Consider the following 15,579-nt stretch of genomic DNA (forward strand, 5'->3'; position numbering starts at 1 on the left):
GTGCTAACAGGCCCGCAGCAGCGATTGCAGTCTGAATTACTTTGTGGCGTGTGCTCGCGTAGCGGCCGCCTGGGCCGTAACTAGGTGTGTGCCAATGGTCCCTTGCCCTGCACTGCAGGCGCACCATCTGGCAGCACCCCCTCCCGCAGCACAGCCATTCTAACAAGTGAGGCACCACACTAGTGTAAGTTCCGCCTGCCACCGGTGCTTATTTTCCTCCCTCGTCTCTGCAGCTGCCATGTGGTAGCATAGACGCACGTACCTTTATCCTGTGTGTGAGTCCCACACACTCTCTCATTCTTACTCTCTTACTCTCTCTCTCTCTCCCTGCTTAATCTGTAAAAAAAGGGGGCTCTGTTGCTGTAATATGTAAAACATGGGGACTGCTGCCTAATGTGTAAAGAAGGGGGACTCTGCCTACCTAATGTGTGAAAGGGAGACTCTGCCTGCCGTACTATGTAAAAGGGGGACTCTACCTGCCTAATGTGTAAAAGGGGACTTTACCTGCCGTGCTATGTAAAAGGTGGACTATACCTTCCGTGTTGTGTAAAAGGGGGACTCTACTTGCCGTGCTGTGTAAAAGGGGGACTCTGTCTGCCTAATGTGTGTAAAAGGGAGACTGCCTGCCGTATTGTGTAAAAGGGGGACTCTACCTGCCTAATGTGTAAAAGGAGGACTCTACCTGCCATGCTGTGTAAAAGGGGACTCTACCTGCCATACTGTGTAAAAGGGAGCTCTGTGGCCACGCCCCTTCCCCATGAAGCGACGCCCCTATATTTTTGCACATGCCTGCGGCGCGCACTGGCCCTATTTTATATGTGGTGTGTGTATGTGTGTGTGTGTATATGTGTGCGTGGGGGGGGGGGGGGGCACCGATGCTGTTTCTTGCACACAGCGCTAAAATGCCTAGTTACAGAGCTGGCGGCCGCACTGCGCGTGAGCACCACGGGAGCCCAGTGAGATGCTATCGGCACATTAGTGTGCTATTTTGGCTTGCAAACAATCCTGAATTACCCCCTAAGTACGAAATAGTTACTAAAAAGGAGACAGCACTTAAAAAAGTTTTAGGTGAAACTGAAAAAGATGCCCAGGGCTGACAGCCATCGCCCTCTGACCCTGGCACATGTGACACCACAATGTCACAGAACAGGCTTTTTTTGTAGGAAGATGGGTACCATGGACCATTTTATGCATTGGGGTGCCTACACATGCACCATGAATGATGGAAAGTGGTGCATGAAAGGTAACAGAGATCCCAATCAGATTAGTGACCATGCTGAAAATTGGCGCTGTTCGCACAGCCCTCAATATGGTCCTATGTCAGCTCATTTATACAATCTCTCCCTTGTTTACTATATGCAGTAATCTTGGTGCATTGTGCATTCTCATGTTAAGAGGGGAGATGCTGTGACTTGACCCAGTGTTGCATCCATAATCAGCGGCAGGTACTGATTATTCAGACCTGGGCATGTTGGAGGGGTCTGTCAGGTGTCCGGACAGGCACGGTCAGGGCCGCCATCAAGGGGGTGCTGTGGGTATAATTGTCCCGGGCTCGGCCACTCTGACAAAGAGGGTAGGGCCCAGGCCACTCATACCGCTAGCTGATATTTCCGCAGCTGCGCTATGGGCTATATATATATATATATATATATATATATATATATATATATATATATATTATTTATATATATATATATATATATATATATTAGGTGATTCTATACAGTATATCGGGGTTGCAGACATTCTGGCTGCCCACTCCAGGAGAGGGCAGCCAGCTTGGTGCGGCAGGGGGCGATGCGGGCAGGCGCGATATGGCTTAGGGGCATGGCGGGGTCATGACACAGTAAAAGAGCCATGGAAACCCCCCCCCCATGAAAAACCTGCGTTTGCCCCTGAGCCCGGCGCTACCCGCTCAGCAAGGGTATGCAAAGCAGGGAGGCGCCGGCCTGGAGAGGCGCTCTCCCTGCTCTGCTACCCTGCTGCTGTCTGCGACTCTGCCGTGACATGCATGTGCCTGTCAAACTCTGAGAGGCACCGGTGACGGCAGCGTCAGCTGGGAAGCGCAGCTCTCCTCTACAGTCCCTCCCCCTCCTCAGTGGCGGATCCAGATCGCCGCAGCCTGGCTGGAGGGGAGACAGACAGAAGCCGGACACTAGGACCCGTTGACTTGCCAGAGACCCGCCGTCATGTTCTGCGCATGTGCGGCAACCGTGACCACCTGCTTCTTGCACAGCATGAAATGCCAGCTGCACAGCAAAGGACCCCGCGCTGCCAGTAACATAAGAGCAGTGGCCACCCACCTGCATTTCCACAGGATAACATCTACATTCTGCAGCCGCTTCACTCCTGCACAGAGCCCTGGGAGTGGCAGGATAGGACGCCAGTGATGGGGAAAACGGACACTTCCCCATGAGTCCATCCAGGTCAGTGGCTAATGGTGGGGGAGCAGACAGGGAATGTACATTGTCACCCTGTGCAAGACCCACTGTCTTGCTGTCCTGTGTATATGTCCTTTCTATCACCACCATCACCCCCGTACGTACGTCCCCTCCGTCACCCTGTGTGTATGTACCCTCCATCACCATGAGTGCATGACCCACTGTCACTATGTGTGTACGTCCCCTTTGTCACTCCCGTGTATGTTCCCTCCATCACCTCAAGTGCATGACCCACTGTCACTCCTGTGTATGTCCCATCCATCACCCCGTGTATGTCCCCCTGTCACCCTGTGTATGTCACCTGGTGTATACTGTATATATATTAGAGATGTGCGGCGGGCACTTTTCGTGTTTTGTGTTTTGGTTTTGGTTCTAATTCCCTGCTCGTGTTTTGGTTTTGGTTTGGTTTTGCCAAAACCACCCTTTTTGTGTTTTGGATCTGGATGATATTTGAAAAAAACATAGAAACGGCTAAAATCAAACAATTTGGGGGTAATGATCCTACTGTATTATTAACCTCAATAACATTAATTTCCACTCATATCCAGTCTATTCTGAACACCTCACACCTCAAAATATTGTTTTTATGCCAAAAGGTTGCACCAAGGTGGCTGTATGACTAAGCTAAGTGACACAAGTGTGCGGCACAAACACCTGGCCCATCTAGGAGTGGCACTGCAGTGTCAGACAGGATGGCAGGTTTAAAAAATAGGCCCCAAACAGCACATCATGCAAAGAAGAAAAAGAGGTGCAAGATGGAATTGTTCTTGGGTCCTCCCACCCACCCTTAGGTTGTATAAACAGGACATGCACACTTTAACAAACCAATCATTTCAGCCACAGGGTCTGCCTCACGACTGTGGCTGAAATAATTGGTTTCTTTGGGCTCCCAACAAAAAAGAAGCAATCAATCTCTCCTAGCAAACTGGCTCTACAGAAGCAAGATGTCGACCTCATCCTCAACCTCCAATTCCTCAACCCTTTCACTGTGTAAATCCTCCTCCTCACAGAGTATTAATTAGTCCCCACTGGAATCCACCATCACAGGTCCCTGTGTACTTTCTGTAGACAATTGCTGGTAAAGGTCTTCCTGGAGGAATTTATAATTCATTTTGATGAACATCATCATCTCCACATTTTTTGAAAGTATCCTCCTACGCCGATCGCTGACAAGGTTACTGGCTGAACTAAACACTCTTTCGGAGTACACACTGGAGGGGGGGGGAGGCAACTTAGGTAAAATAAAGCCAGTTTGTGCAAGGGCATCCAAATTGCCTCTTTTTCCTGCCAGTATATGTACGGACTGTCTGACATGCCTACTTGGATGCTGTCACCCATATAATCGTCCACCATTCTTTCAATGGTGACAGAATCATATGCAGTGACAGTAGACATGTCAGTAATCGTTGGCAGGTCCTTCAGTCTGGACCAGATGTCAGCACTCACTCCGGACTGCCCTGCATCACTGCCAGCGGGAAATCTTATCCTTTTCCTCGCAGCCCCAGTTGCGGGAGAAAGTGAAGGAGGAGCTGTTGGCGGGTCACATTCCGCTTGAGTTGACAATTTTCTCACCAGTAGGTCTGTGCACCTCTGCAGACTTGTGTCTGCCGGATAGAGAGATACAATGTAGGCTTTAAACCTAGGATCAAGAAGGGTGGCCAATATGTAGTGCTCTGATTTCAACAGATTGACCACCCTTAAATCCTGGCAAAGCAAATGAAGGGCTCCATCCACAAGTCCCCTTCCCCTTCGAAGCCATGCCCCTAAAATTTAACTGTGCGCCACAGGCACGCACTTAACATTCCTACCTGTAATCAGGCCTTCTGAGCAGTAATCCCGCCCACTCCTCAACAGACACCCTCTCCCCCCCCTTCTAGGGCTGCTTCCATAAACACCCTGCTGCGGCACTCAGATAAGAAAAACAATGAGGTAGGTATCCTTGTCAACATTTCAATGTTCACACATTTTCGTCAAGAACAATTGGTAACTCACCAGCTTTAAAGTGTTCCCCCTTCCCATTTTGTGCTGTTTCCCGTAGGTCCCGCCGGCGGGAGCGCCTCCTGATGACATCACCAGAGTGCACCCATCACCATGGTAACATTTTGCAGCTTCAATAATGAACAAATAAGAATTTACTTACCGATAATTCTATTTCTCATAGTCCGTAGTGGATGCTGGGGACTCCGAAAGGACCATGGGGAATAGCGGCTCCGCAGGAGACTGGGCACAAAGTAAAAGCTTTAGGACTAGCTGGTGTGCACTGGCTCCTCCCCCTATGACCCTCCTCCAAGCCTCAGTTAGGATACTGTGCCCGGACGAGCGTACACAATAAGGAAGGATTTTGAATCCCGGGTAAGACTCATACCAGCCACACCAATCACACCGTACAACTTGTGATCTGAACCCAGTTAACAGCATGATAACAGAAGGAGCCTCTGAAAAGATGGCTCACAACAACAATAACCCGATTTTTGTAACAATAACTATGTACAAGTAATGCAGACAATCCGCACTTGGGATGGGCGTCCAGCATCCACTACGGACTATGAGAAATAGAATTATCGGTAAGTAAATTCTTATTTTCTCTAACGTCCTAGTGGATGCTGGGGACTCCGAAAGGACCATGGGGATTATACCAAAGCTCCCCAAACGGGCGGGAGAGTGCGGATGACTCTGCAGCACCGAATGAGAGAACTCCAGGTCCTCCTCAGCCAGGGTATCAAATTTGTAGAATTTAGCAAACGTGTTTGCCCCTGACCAAGTAGCTGCTCGGCAAAGTTGTAAAGCCGAGACCCCTCGGGCAGCCGCCCAAGATGAGCCCACTTTCCGTGTGGAATGGGCTTTTACAGATTTTGGCTGTGGCAGGCCTGCCACAGAATGTGCAAGCTGAATTGTACTACAAATCCAACGAGCAATCGTCTGCTTAGAAGCAGGAGCACCCAGCTTGCTGGGTGCATACAGGATAAACAGCGAATCAGATTTTCTGACTCCAGCCGTCCTGGAAACATATATTTTCAGGGCCCTGACTACGTCCAGCAACTTGGAATCCTCCAAGTCCCTAGTAGCCGCAGGCACCACAATAGGCTGGTTTAAGTGAAATGCTGAAACCACCTTAGGAAGAAATTGAGGACGAGTCCTCAATTCTGCCCTGTCCGTATGAAAAATTAGGTAAGGGCTTTTATAGGATAAAGCCGCCAATTCTGAGACACGCCTGGCTGAAGCCAGGGCTAACAGCATTACCACTTTCCATGTGAGATATTTTAAGTCCACAGTGGTGAGTGGTTCAAACCAATGTGATTTTAGGAATCCCAAAACTACATTGAGATCCCAAGGTGCCACTGGAGGCACAAAAGGAGGCTGTATATGCAGTACTCCCTTGACAAACGTCTGAACTTCAGGAACAGAAGCTAGTTCTTTTTGGAAGAATATTGACAGGGCCGAAATTTGAACCTTAATGGACCCTAATTTGAGGCCCATAGACAGTCCTGTTTGCAGGAAATGCAGGAAACGACCCAGTTGAAATTCCTCTGTAGGGGCCTTCCTGGCCTCGCACCACGCAACATATTTACGCCAAATACGGTGATAATGTTGTATGGTTACATCCTTCCTGGCTTTGATCAGGGTAGGGATGACTTCATCCGGAATGCCTTTTTTCTTCAGGATCCGGCGTTCAACCGCCATGCCGTCAAACGCAGCCGCGGTAAGTCTTGGAACAGACATGGTCCCTGCTGGAGCAGGTCCTTTCTTAGAGGTAGAGGCCACGGGTCTTCCGTGAGCATCTCTTGAATTTCCGGGTACCAAGTCCTTCTTGGCCAATCCGGAGCCACGAGTATAGTCTTTACTCCTCTCCTTCTTATGATTCTCAGTACTTTTGGTATGAGAGGAAGAGGAGGGAACACATACACTGACTGGTACACCCACGGTGTTACCAGAGCGTCCACAGCTATTGCTTGAGGGTCCCTTGACCTGGCGCAATATCTGTCCAGTTTTTTGTTGAGGCGGGACGCCATCATGTCCACCTTTGGTTTTTCCCAACGGTTCACAATCATGTGAAAGACTTCTGGGTGAAGTCCCTACTCCCCCGGGTGAAGATCGTGTCTGCTGAGGAAGTCTGCTTCCCAGTTGTCCACTCCCGGAATGAACACTGCTGACAGTGCTATCACATGATTCTCCGCCCAGCGAAGAATCCTTGCCACTTCCATCATTGCCCTCCTGCTTCTTGTGCCGCCCTGTCTGTTTACGTGGGCGACTGCCGTGATGTTGTCCGACTGGATCAACACCGGCTGACCCTGAAGCAGAGGTCTTGCCTGACTTAGGGCATTGTAAATGGCCCTTAGTTCCAGGATATTTATGTGAAGTGACGTTTCCATGCTTGACCACAAGCCCTGGAAATTTCTTCCCTGTGTGACTGCTCCCCAGCCTCTCAGGCTGGCATTCGTGGTCACCAGGACCCAATCCTGAATGCCGAATCTGCGGCCCTCTAGGAGATGAGCACTCTGTAACCACCACAGGAGAGACACCCTTGTCCTTGGAGACAGGGTTATCCGCTGATGCATTTGAAGATGCGATCCGGACCATTTGTCCAGCAGATCCCACTGAAAAGTTCTTGCGTGGAATCTGCCGAATGGAATCGCTTCGTAAGAAGCCACCATCTTTCCCAGGACCCTTGTGCATTGATGTACTGACACTTGGCCTGGTCTTAGGAGGTTCCTGACTAGGTCGGATAACTCCTTGGCATTCTACTCTGGGAGAAACACCTTTTTCTGTACTGTGTCCAGAATCATCCCTAGGAACAGCAGACGTGTCATCGGAATCAGCTGCGATTTTGGAATATTTAGAATCCATCCGTGCTGTCGTAGTACTACTTGAGATAGTGCTACTCCGACCTCTAACTGTTCTCTGGACCTTGCCCTTATCAGGAGATCGTCCAAGTAAGGGATAATTAAGACGCCTTTTCTTCGAAGAAGAATCATCATTTCGGCCATTACCTTGGTAAAGACCCGGGTTGCCGTGGACAATCCTAACGGCAGCGTCTGAAACTGATAGTGACAGTTCTGTACCACAAACCTGAGGTACCCTTGGTGAGAAGGGCAAATTGGGACATGGAGGTAAGCATCCTTGATGTCCAGAGACACCATATAGTCCCCTTCTTCCAGGTTCGCTATCACTGCTCTGAGTGACTCCATCTTGAACTTGAACCTTTTTATGTAAGTGTTCAAGGATTTCAGATTTAAAATGGGTCTCACCGAGCCGTCCGGCTTCGGTACCACAAACAGCGTGGAATAATACCCCTTTCCCTGTTGTAGGAGGGGTACCTTGATTATCACCTGCTGGGAATACAGCTTGTGAATGGCTTCCAATACCGCCTCCCTGTCGGGGGGAGACGTTGGTAAAGCAGACTTCAGGAACCGGCGAGGGGGAGACGTCTCGAATTCCAATTTGTACCCCTGAGATACTACCTGCAGGATCCAGGGGTCCACTTGCGAGTGTGCCCACTGCGCGCTGAAATTCTTGAGACGGGCCCCCACCTTGCCTGAGTCCGCTTGTAAGGCCCCAGCGTCATGCTGAGGACTTGGCAGAAGCGGGGGAGGGCTTCTGTTCGTGGGAAGAGGCTGTTTGCTGCAGTCTTTTTCCCCTTCCTCTGCCCCGGGGCAGATATGAGTGGCCTTTTGCCCGCTTGCCCTTATGGGGACGAAAGGACTGAGCCTGAAAAGACCGTATCTTTTTCTGCTGCGAGGTGACTTGGGGTAAAAAGGTGGATTTTCCAGCCGTTGCCGTGGCCACCAGGTCCGATAGACCGACCCCAAATAACTCCTCCCCTTTATACGGCAATACTTCCATATGCCGTTTGGAATCCGCATGCCCTGACCACTGTCGCGTCCATAATCCTCTTCTGGCAGAAATGGACATCGCACTTACTCTTGATGCCAGAGTGCAAATATCCCTCTGTGCATCTCGCATATATAGAAATGCATCCTTTAAATGCTCTATAGTCAATAATATACTGTCCCTGTCCAGGGTATCAATATTTTCAGTCAGGGAATCCGACCAAGCCACCCCAGCACTGCACATCCAGGCTGAGGCGATTGCAGTATAATACCAGTATGTGTGTATATACTTTTAAGGATATTTTCCAGCTTCCTATCAGCTGGTTCCTTGAGGGCGGCCATATCATGGGACGGTAACGCCACTTGTTTTGATAAGCGTGTGAGCGCCTTATCTACGCTAGGGGGTGTTTCCCAACGCGCCCTAACCTCTGGCGGGAAAGGGTATAATGCCAATAATTTTTTAGAAATTAGCAGTTTTTTATCGGGGGAAACCCACGCTTCATCACACACCTCATTTAATTCATCTGATTCAGGAAAAACTACGGGTAGTTTTTTCACACCCCACATAATACCCTTTTTTGTGGTACTTGTAGTATCAGAAATGTTCAAAACCTCCTTCATTGCCGTGATCATGTAACGTGTGGCCCTACTGGAAAATACGTTTGTTTCCTCACCGTCGACACTGGAGTCAGTGTCCGTGTCAGTGTCTGTATCGACCTGAGGTAACGGGCGTTTTATAGCCCCTGACGGTGTTTGAGACGCCTGTACAGGTATCAACTGATTTGCCGACTGTCTCATGTCGTCAACAGTCTTTTGTAAAGTGCCGACACTATCACGTAATTCTTTCCATAAGACCATCCAGTCAGGTGTCGACTCCCTAGGGGGTGACATCACTAACACAGGCAATTGCTCCGCCTCCACACCATTTTCCTCCTCATACATGTCGACACAGCGTACCGACACACAGCACACACACAGGGAATGCTCTGATAGAGGACAGGACCCCACTAGCCCTTTGGGAAAACAGAGGGAGAGTTTGCCAGCACACACCAGAGCGCTATATATATATATATATATATATATATATATATATATATATATATAGGGATAACCTTATATAAGTGTTTTTCCCTAATATAGCTGCTGTATATATTAATATGCCAATTTAGTGCCCCCCCTCTCTTGTTTTACCCTGTTTCTGTTGTGCAGGACTGCAGGGGAGAGTCAGGGAGCCTTCCTCCAACGGAGCTGTGAGGAAAAAATGGCGCTTGTGTGCTGAGGAGATAGGCTCCGCCCCTTTTTCGGCGGCCTTTCTCCCGCTTTTTTGTGGAAAACTGGCAGGGGTTAAATACATCCATATAGCCCAGGAGCTATATGTGATGTATTTTTAGCCATTTAAGGTATTTTCATTGCGTCCCAGGGCGCCCCCCCCCCCCAGCGCCCTGCACCCTCAGTGACCGGAGTGTGAAGTGTGCTGAGAGCAATGGCGCACAGCTGCGGTGCTGTGCGCTACCTTATTGAAGACAGGACGTCTTCTGCCGCCGATTTTCCGGACCTCTTCACTCTTCTCTGTAAGGGGGCCGGCGGCGCGGCTCCGGGACCCATCCATGGCTGGGCCTGTGATCGTCCCTCTGGAGCTAATGTCCAGTAGCCTAAGAAGCCCAATCCACTCTGCACGCAGGTGAGTTCGCTTCTTCTCCCCTTAGTCCCTCGATGCAGTGAGCCTGTTGCCAGCAGGTCTCACTGAAAATAAAAAAACCTATTTAAACTTTTACTCTAAGCAGCTCAGGAGAGCCACCTAGATTGCACCCTTTTCGTTCGGGCACAAAATCTTAACTGAGGCTTGGAGGAGGGTCATAGGGGGAGGAGCCAGTGCACACCAGCTAGTCCTAAAGCTTTTACTTTGTGCCCAGTCTCCTGCGGAGCCGCTATTCCCCATGGTCCTTTCGGAGTCCCCAGCATCCACTAGGATGTTAGAGAAATACGCGCTATAGCGCGTATTTGCAAACACTGTGTAACATCTAATTTGGAAAGCCGAGTCGTTGAGGAACTGCCTTACTTTGATGGAGATATCTCTCAGTGTTTAGCTCTCTTCAAGTATTATCTGAGTTTTGATGACTTTTCCCCTATTGATATCATTGCTAACATATGTATGAGGTTCAGAGGGAGGGCCTTGAAGTGGGTAAATGGTCTTATAGATGCGGAAGATCCAGTTTTACAAGATTTGCCCGCTTTCCTCAAGGCAGTGTCCGAAAGATTCAGTCCACCAACTGTCCTCGCTCTCCTGGATGAATCTGTTAAAGTGTGCCCGTCTGAGAACCTGCCTTTGCAGTGTGGGCAGCACCCTCAGTTTTTGAGATGTGGGCACGTATCTTTAGGTGTTCACGCAGATTGCTCGGCAAGTTTGACTTCTACAAATTTACCATCCGCTCTTGATACGATCCAAGAAAATAAGGAGTCTCTACTGCCATTGGGTTGTGGCTCTGATTCTGAGAGCGAGCTTCTGGAGGATCCTAGACTTATAATTGATGGACCTGTACTGCCGAGTAGTGTCTTTGTGACACCTTCAAATAGGTCTAGGCAACCCAAAAAGAGGAGAGGAAAAAAGAAGAGAAGGTGAACTTTTAGGCGTCTGGAATCCGCCTGTTTAAGGGGGGGATAATGTTAGGAATGTCTGTGTGTTTGTGTTGCCTTGCATTATCTCATTCCTGCCTCTAGGGGTCTCACTTGCTGCCTTAGGTCTGAATGGCAGTTGCACACTCTGTCCCTGCAGGTTGATTACCTGATTGTGAGCAGCTGTGGCCAACACCTTGTGCTGCTATTTAGCTACAGCTCGCCAGCATTCATGTGCAGATCATTGTGGTTCCATGTGGATTGTGACTAGGCTCTCTCCAGTTATCCTGTCCTGCTTCTGCCATACCTGCATCTCTGAGACATTTCCTGGAGCCTGGTTTCACCTATGCCTTGTTATGAAACTTCTTGCCTTGCTGGAGCAATATCTGCATTGCTGAATTATTATTTGCAGTCTGTTTCCACCCCAGCCTGGTTACTTCATTTTGGTATGTTATTTTCCCTCTGCTTTGTTTAAACCTGGATTTCTTCATGTTCATTTTCACCTCTGCAATTAATCTGGACTGTATCTAAATTCAAGCATAATCATACTCCCTGCTAAATATCAAGCCATTACTATTATCTGGGAATATTGCATTCTGTTCCATGTTTATCAAGGATCCATTCTCTGTATGCTGATATCTTACTGGTTCTTTCACTGCAATAAACCTTGTTTAATTTTCACCTGGCTTCAGCTGACCTCATTTCAGGTTCCTCCTGCATGTGCACACACAGAAGCTTAGTAGTCATAACAACGGGTTTGTAAGTTAAAGTCACACATCAAAGACACGACACATTTTCTGAATCTAATTGGTGACATCGAGTGGAGAGAGACCTATGCGTTCCTCACACTCGATGTACAAAGTTTATACACCAATATTCCCCATGATTTAGGGGTAAGCACCCTAGCCAAACGGCTTAATAAAGATGATGATTTGTCTGAAAAACATCAGAAATTTATACTGGACTCCGTATCTTTCATATTACAGCACAATTATTTTCTATTTCTTGACACATTTTATCTTCAGGTGATGGGAACGGCCATGGGAACCAAGTTCGCGCCCAGTTATGCCAACCTCTACATGGGCGAGGTCGAAGACCAACTCGTGTGGGGGGGGGGGGGGGGGGCGGCTTTGGCGCGAGCCTGGTTCTCTATGGCCGGTATATAGATGATCTGTTTATTATTTGGGATGGGGACTGCACATCGGCACAATCATTTGTTAATCACCTTAATTCGAACACTTTTAATTTAGTATTCACTCACACCTATCATCCGAAAGAAATCACATTTCTCGATATATCCTTGGAGATTAATAACAACCAGATATGCACTTCAAACTTTTCCAAGGAAGTGGGCACTGATGCATATCTGCATTTTAGAAGTGCCCACTACATGCCCTGGAAAAAGAGTATTCCTAAAAGCCAATTCTTGCGGATTAAAAGGAACTGTTCAGATTTGGGTTCCTTCGAAAAACAAGCTAGTAAGATGTTTGATTCCTTTATTGTTAGAGGTTATCCCAAAACCCTTGTGAGTACTGCCTTGCAAGAAGTGAGAATACTAGATAGAAACCAACTATTAATATCGAACAAAAAGAAAAAAAAGAAGGTGAGGTTTAATGGAGAGGAAGAAGTTGCATTTATTTCCATGTTTAATAACTGTCACAGTGAGATCCAACATATTGTTGAAAAGAACTATTACATTTTGAAACAGGATGTTTATCTCTCATCATGCTTACCACAGAACCCACGGTTTATTTTTCGTAAAAATAAATCTTTAAAGAACGTTTTGGCCCCAAGTTGTTTAAAAACCCATAAAGAACCTATAAAAGGTGTTATGGAAGGCTGTGAGTGGCTAAAACTACATAATAAGATTAAGGGGTGCTATAAATGTGGTAAAAACAGATGCATCACTTGTAATTATATTCAAAATAAAACAACTCGAGTAGTGATAGATGACCTAAATGATAGATTTTATGAAGTTAAGAGCTATATAAATTGCGAAACATCCTATGTAATATATTTACTAACATGTGGATGCAAAAAGAAATACGTAGGCCGAACCACCCGTACTCTCAAAACAAGATTTTTAGAGCACCGCAGAAATATTCTCCATAGAATTCAAACACATAGTGTATCCAAACACTACAGTGAGTGCCATCAGGGGGACCCAACCTGTCTGAAATTGGTGGGTCTTGAATTCATTCCCAGAACACTTAGGGGGGGGGGGGGGGGGGGATAGATTCCGGAAGCTATGCAAACAAGAAGTTATGTGGATGTTTAGGATGAACAGTATCCACCCTGAGGGTTTGAACGACTCAGTGGAACTAAATACTGTCATCTGATACATCCTGTTCTTCCTATACCGCTTAACGGTTAAAAGAATAATGGCTGAGAAACAAAGGGGGTCTGCTCTCTTCTATATTAGGCATTTAATGCGAATTAGGGCATAGGAGATCTTGTCAGTTCAACATCAACTATTTGTGGGAATATAGCATCATCCTCAAGGGTGGGTTTAGTAGGGGGGGTACTCCTACTGTACAATAAGTCCAAATTATTTTTTCAGCATGAGAAGAATTATTCTGGAAACGGTTAAAAGAGTAATGGCTAAGAAACAAAGGGGGTCTGCTCTCTTGTACATTAGGTACTAAGTGTGAATTAGGCTATAACAGATCTTGTCATTTGTGGGATTATAATATCACCTTCAAGGGTAGTTTTAGTGGGGGGTATCCCTACTGTGGAACAAGTCCAAATTATTTTTTCAGTATGAGAAGGAGTTATTCTTGAAATGTTCCTGTAGATTGAAGATATATGTATTGATTTGTTTGTATTTTTACCTAAATCCTGAATTAGAGTTATAAATATGCTACTAAATATGTATGTACCAATTCTTTTGTGTGCTATGAAATATAGATGTGTTGTAGCATCACTAAGCCAAAATTAAATTTTTTTGACCAATTAAACATCTGTATATTAGTGCATTGTGTTACTAGGCAATAGGGTGTCTCAAACATGGCTTAGGAAACCTGGTATAATGACCATGTGACTGTAATAAAGTAAGCCCCTAAAAATAGGTATAACTAACAAGTGCTATAAAAGTATCAAACTAAAGAACATTGTGCGGGCCACCCAATGAGTCACGTGATCGCAATTTTTGCTTCCAAGAAATTTTGAAGCGTCACACTAAATGGGAGTGTTGGAAGCAAGCCATGTGGGAATACCACGTGACCGCACCCTGTAACTAAGCAACGCCAGCTATACACTCTGTTTATCATAAGCGGAAGTTCCGAGGCGAGTCACGTGTTGCCATCACGTGACCGCTTCCTTGTCACTAAGCAACGCCGATGCCAGCACCAGTAAAGATAATCGGAAGCCCGAGGCGAGTCACGTGTAGACATCACGTGACCGCTACCTCGTCACCCAATAATGCCGTTGCCAGCTTGATTAAAGAGATGTGGCAATCGCAAATAAGGTGTAAAGTGCCTTTTTATTGTTAAATCCTTTAACAATATATTTAAGTGAGAGTTGTTGTTGTTTCTATCTATATGACACAAAACAGGAAATAATGTCCACATAACCCGGAAGGAATTATACAGTTGCTTAGCAACAACCTCACATGGTCATTTACCCGGAAGTAAAATATGAGGAATAATATATTAAATTGCTTTTTTCTGAACTAGGATGATTTAAAAAGGTTTTTTGCCCTGCTGAGTCTAACACTTATGAAATTGAGGTGTTAAATATACGAATAATTAAGTGTTTTTATGAAAACTATAGTTAATTGAGATGGATTGTGAGACCAGGTGTGGATTGATCAATGATCACCACAGGTATAAATACTCTGCCTCCACACAAGATAGATCACCTTTGAAAAAGCTGCAGGACCTGCAGCGAAACGCGTCAGGTTCCACTCTGATCACCGTCGATTTGTTGCTGAACCAGTGCCCGGACCATACTGGACGTCCAAAGTTTGCTGCAATTTGGTGGATTCTAATAGGCATACCAAGGACTTTCCCGCAAGCCAAGCTCCGCATACTGGTGAGGATTGAGAACAAGCTACCAACTCCCAACTGAAGGATCTTCTATGGGACATTTCTCCCTCCAGCGGCATAAGAAGCGGTAATATTCTTATGGGACTGTGCAATCAGCTCCTAAGCCTATATATTCTGCCTAAACTGGTGTCCAGTTATTTAAAAGGAACGGACATTATTGGGTTCATTAATTCTGCCGGTGGTCATATTGACTTTTTATTGGTTATTAATCAGAGTTATTAATAAATATTTTAATCTGTTTTCATTCAATCCATCTCACTTTTTATTAATCCATTGAATTTAGCGCTGCTATTATTTCTCTCTTTGTATGCATGTTCAGGTATCAGGATTGACTAATCCTGTTGTTTAGCAGCAGCATTAGAACAACAGCCCATATCGCGCCCGAGCACCACTTTTGGTATCCCCCTTTTTTGTTACAAAAAAAATGCTGTCTATATGGAATAAGTTCCTAATCACAGCATTGTTTAGTTATCTTATAATATTTAAAGGTAATAATGATTACAAAACTTTATCATTAATACTAGAGATAAAACATCTGAGAGGACTGTTTTAAACATGTGAGCTAAACTAGGGCCGGTTCTAGGTCTTTTGGCGCTCCGGGCGGAGAATAGGGGCATGGCTTCATATAGGGGGCATGGTCAGCTACGCCTC

At 46.5% G+C, this 15,579-nt stretch overlaps 1 long non-coding RNA gene across 5 annotated transcripts in view; it reads right to left on the reverse strand.

Annotated features, from left to right (window-relative positions):
- The window catches only part of LOC134966060 (uncharacterized), a 173,113-nt gene that overhangs the window by 147,315 nt on the left and 10,219 nt on the right, over positions 1-15,579 (reverse strand). The window contains exon 3 of one of the 5 annotated variants that reach the window (XR_010188577.1): positions 263-336. The exons of the other annotated variants lie outside the window; for them this stretch is intronic. This is a non-coding gene — a long non-coding RNA (uncharacterized LOC134966060). The remainder of the gene's footprint in view (positions 1-262; positions 337-15,579) is intronic. 5 annotated transcript variants of the gene reach the window in all.

Source organism: Pseudophryne corroboree, chromosome 10 (genome assembly GCF_028390025.1).
Source record: "Pseudophryne corroboree isolate aPseCor3 chromosome 10, aPseCor3.hap2, whole genome shotgun sequence".
In the NCBI taxonomy this organism is placed as follows: domain Eukaryota; kingdom Metazoa; phylum Chordata; class Amphibia; order Anura; family Myobatrachidae; genus Pseudophryne; species Pseudophryne corroboree.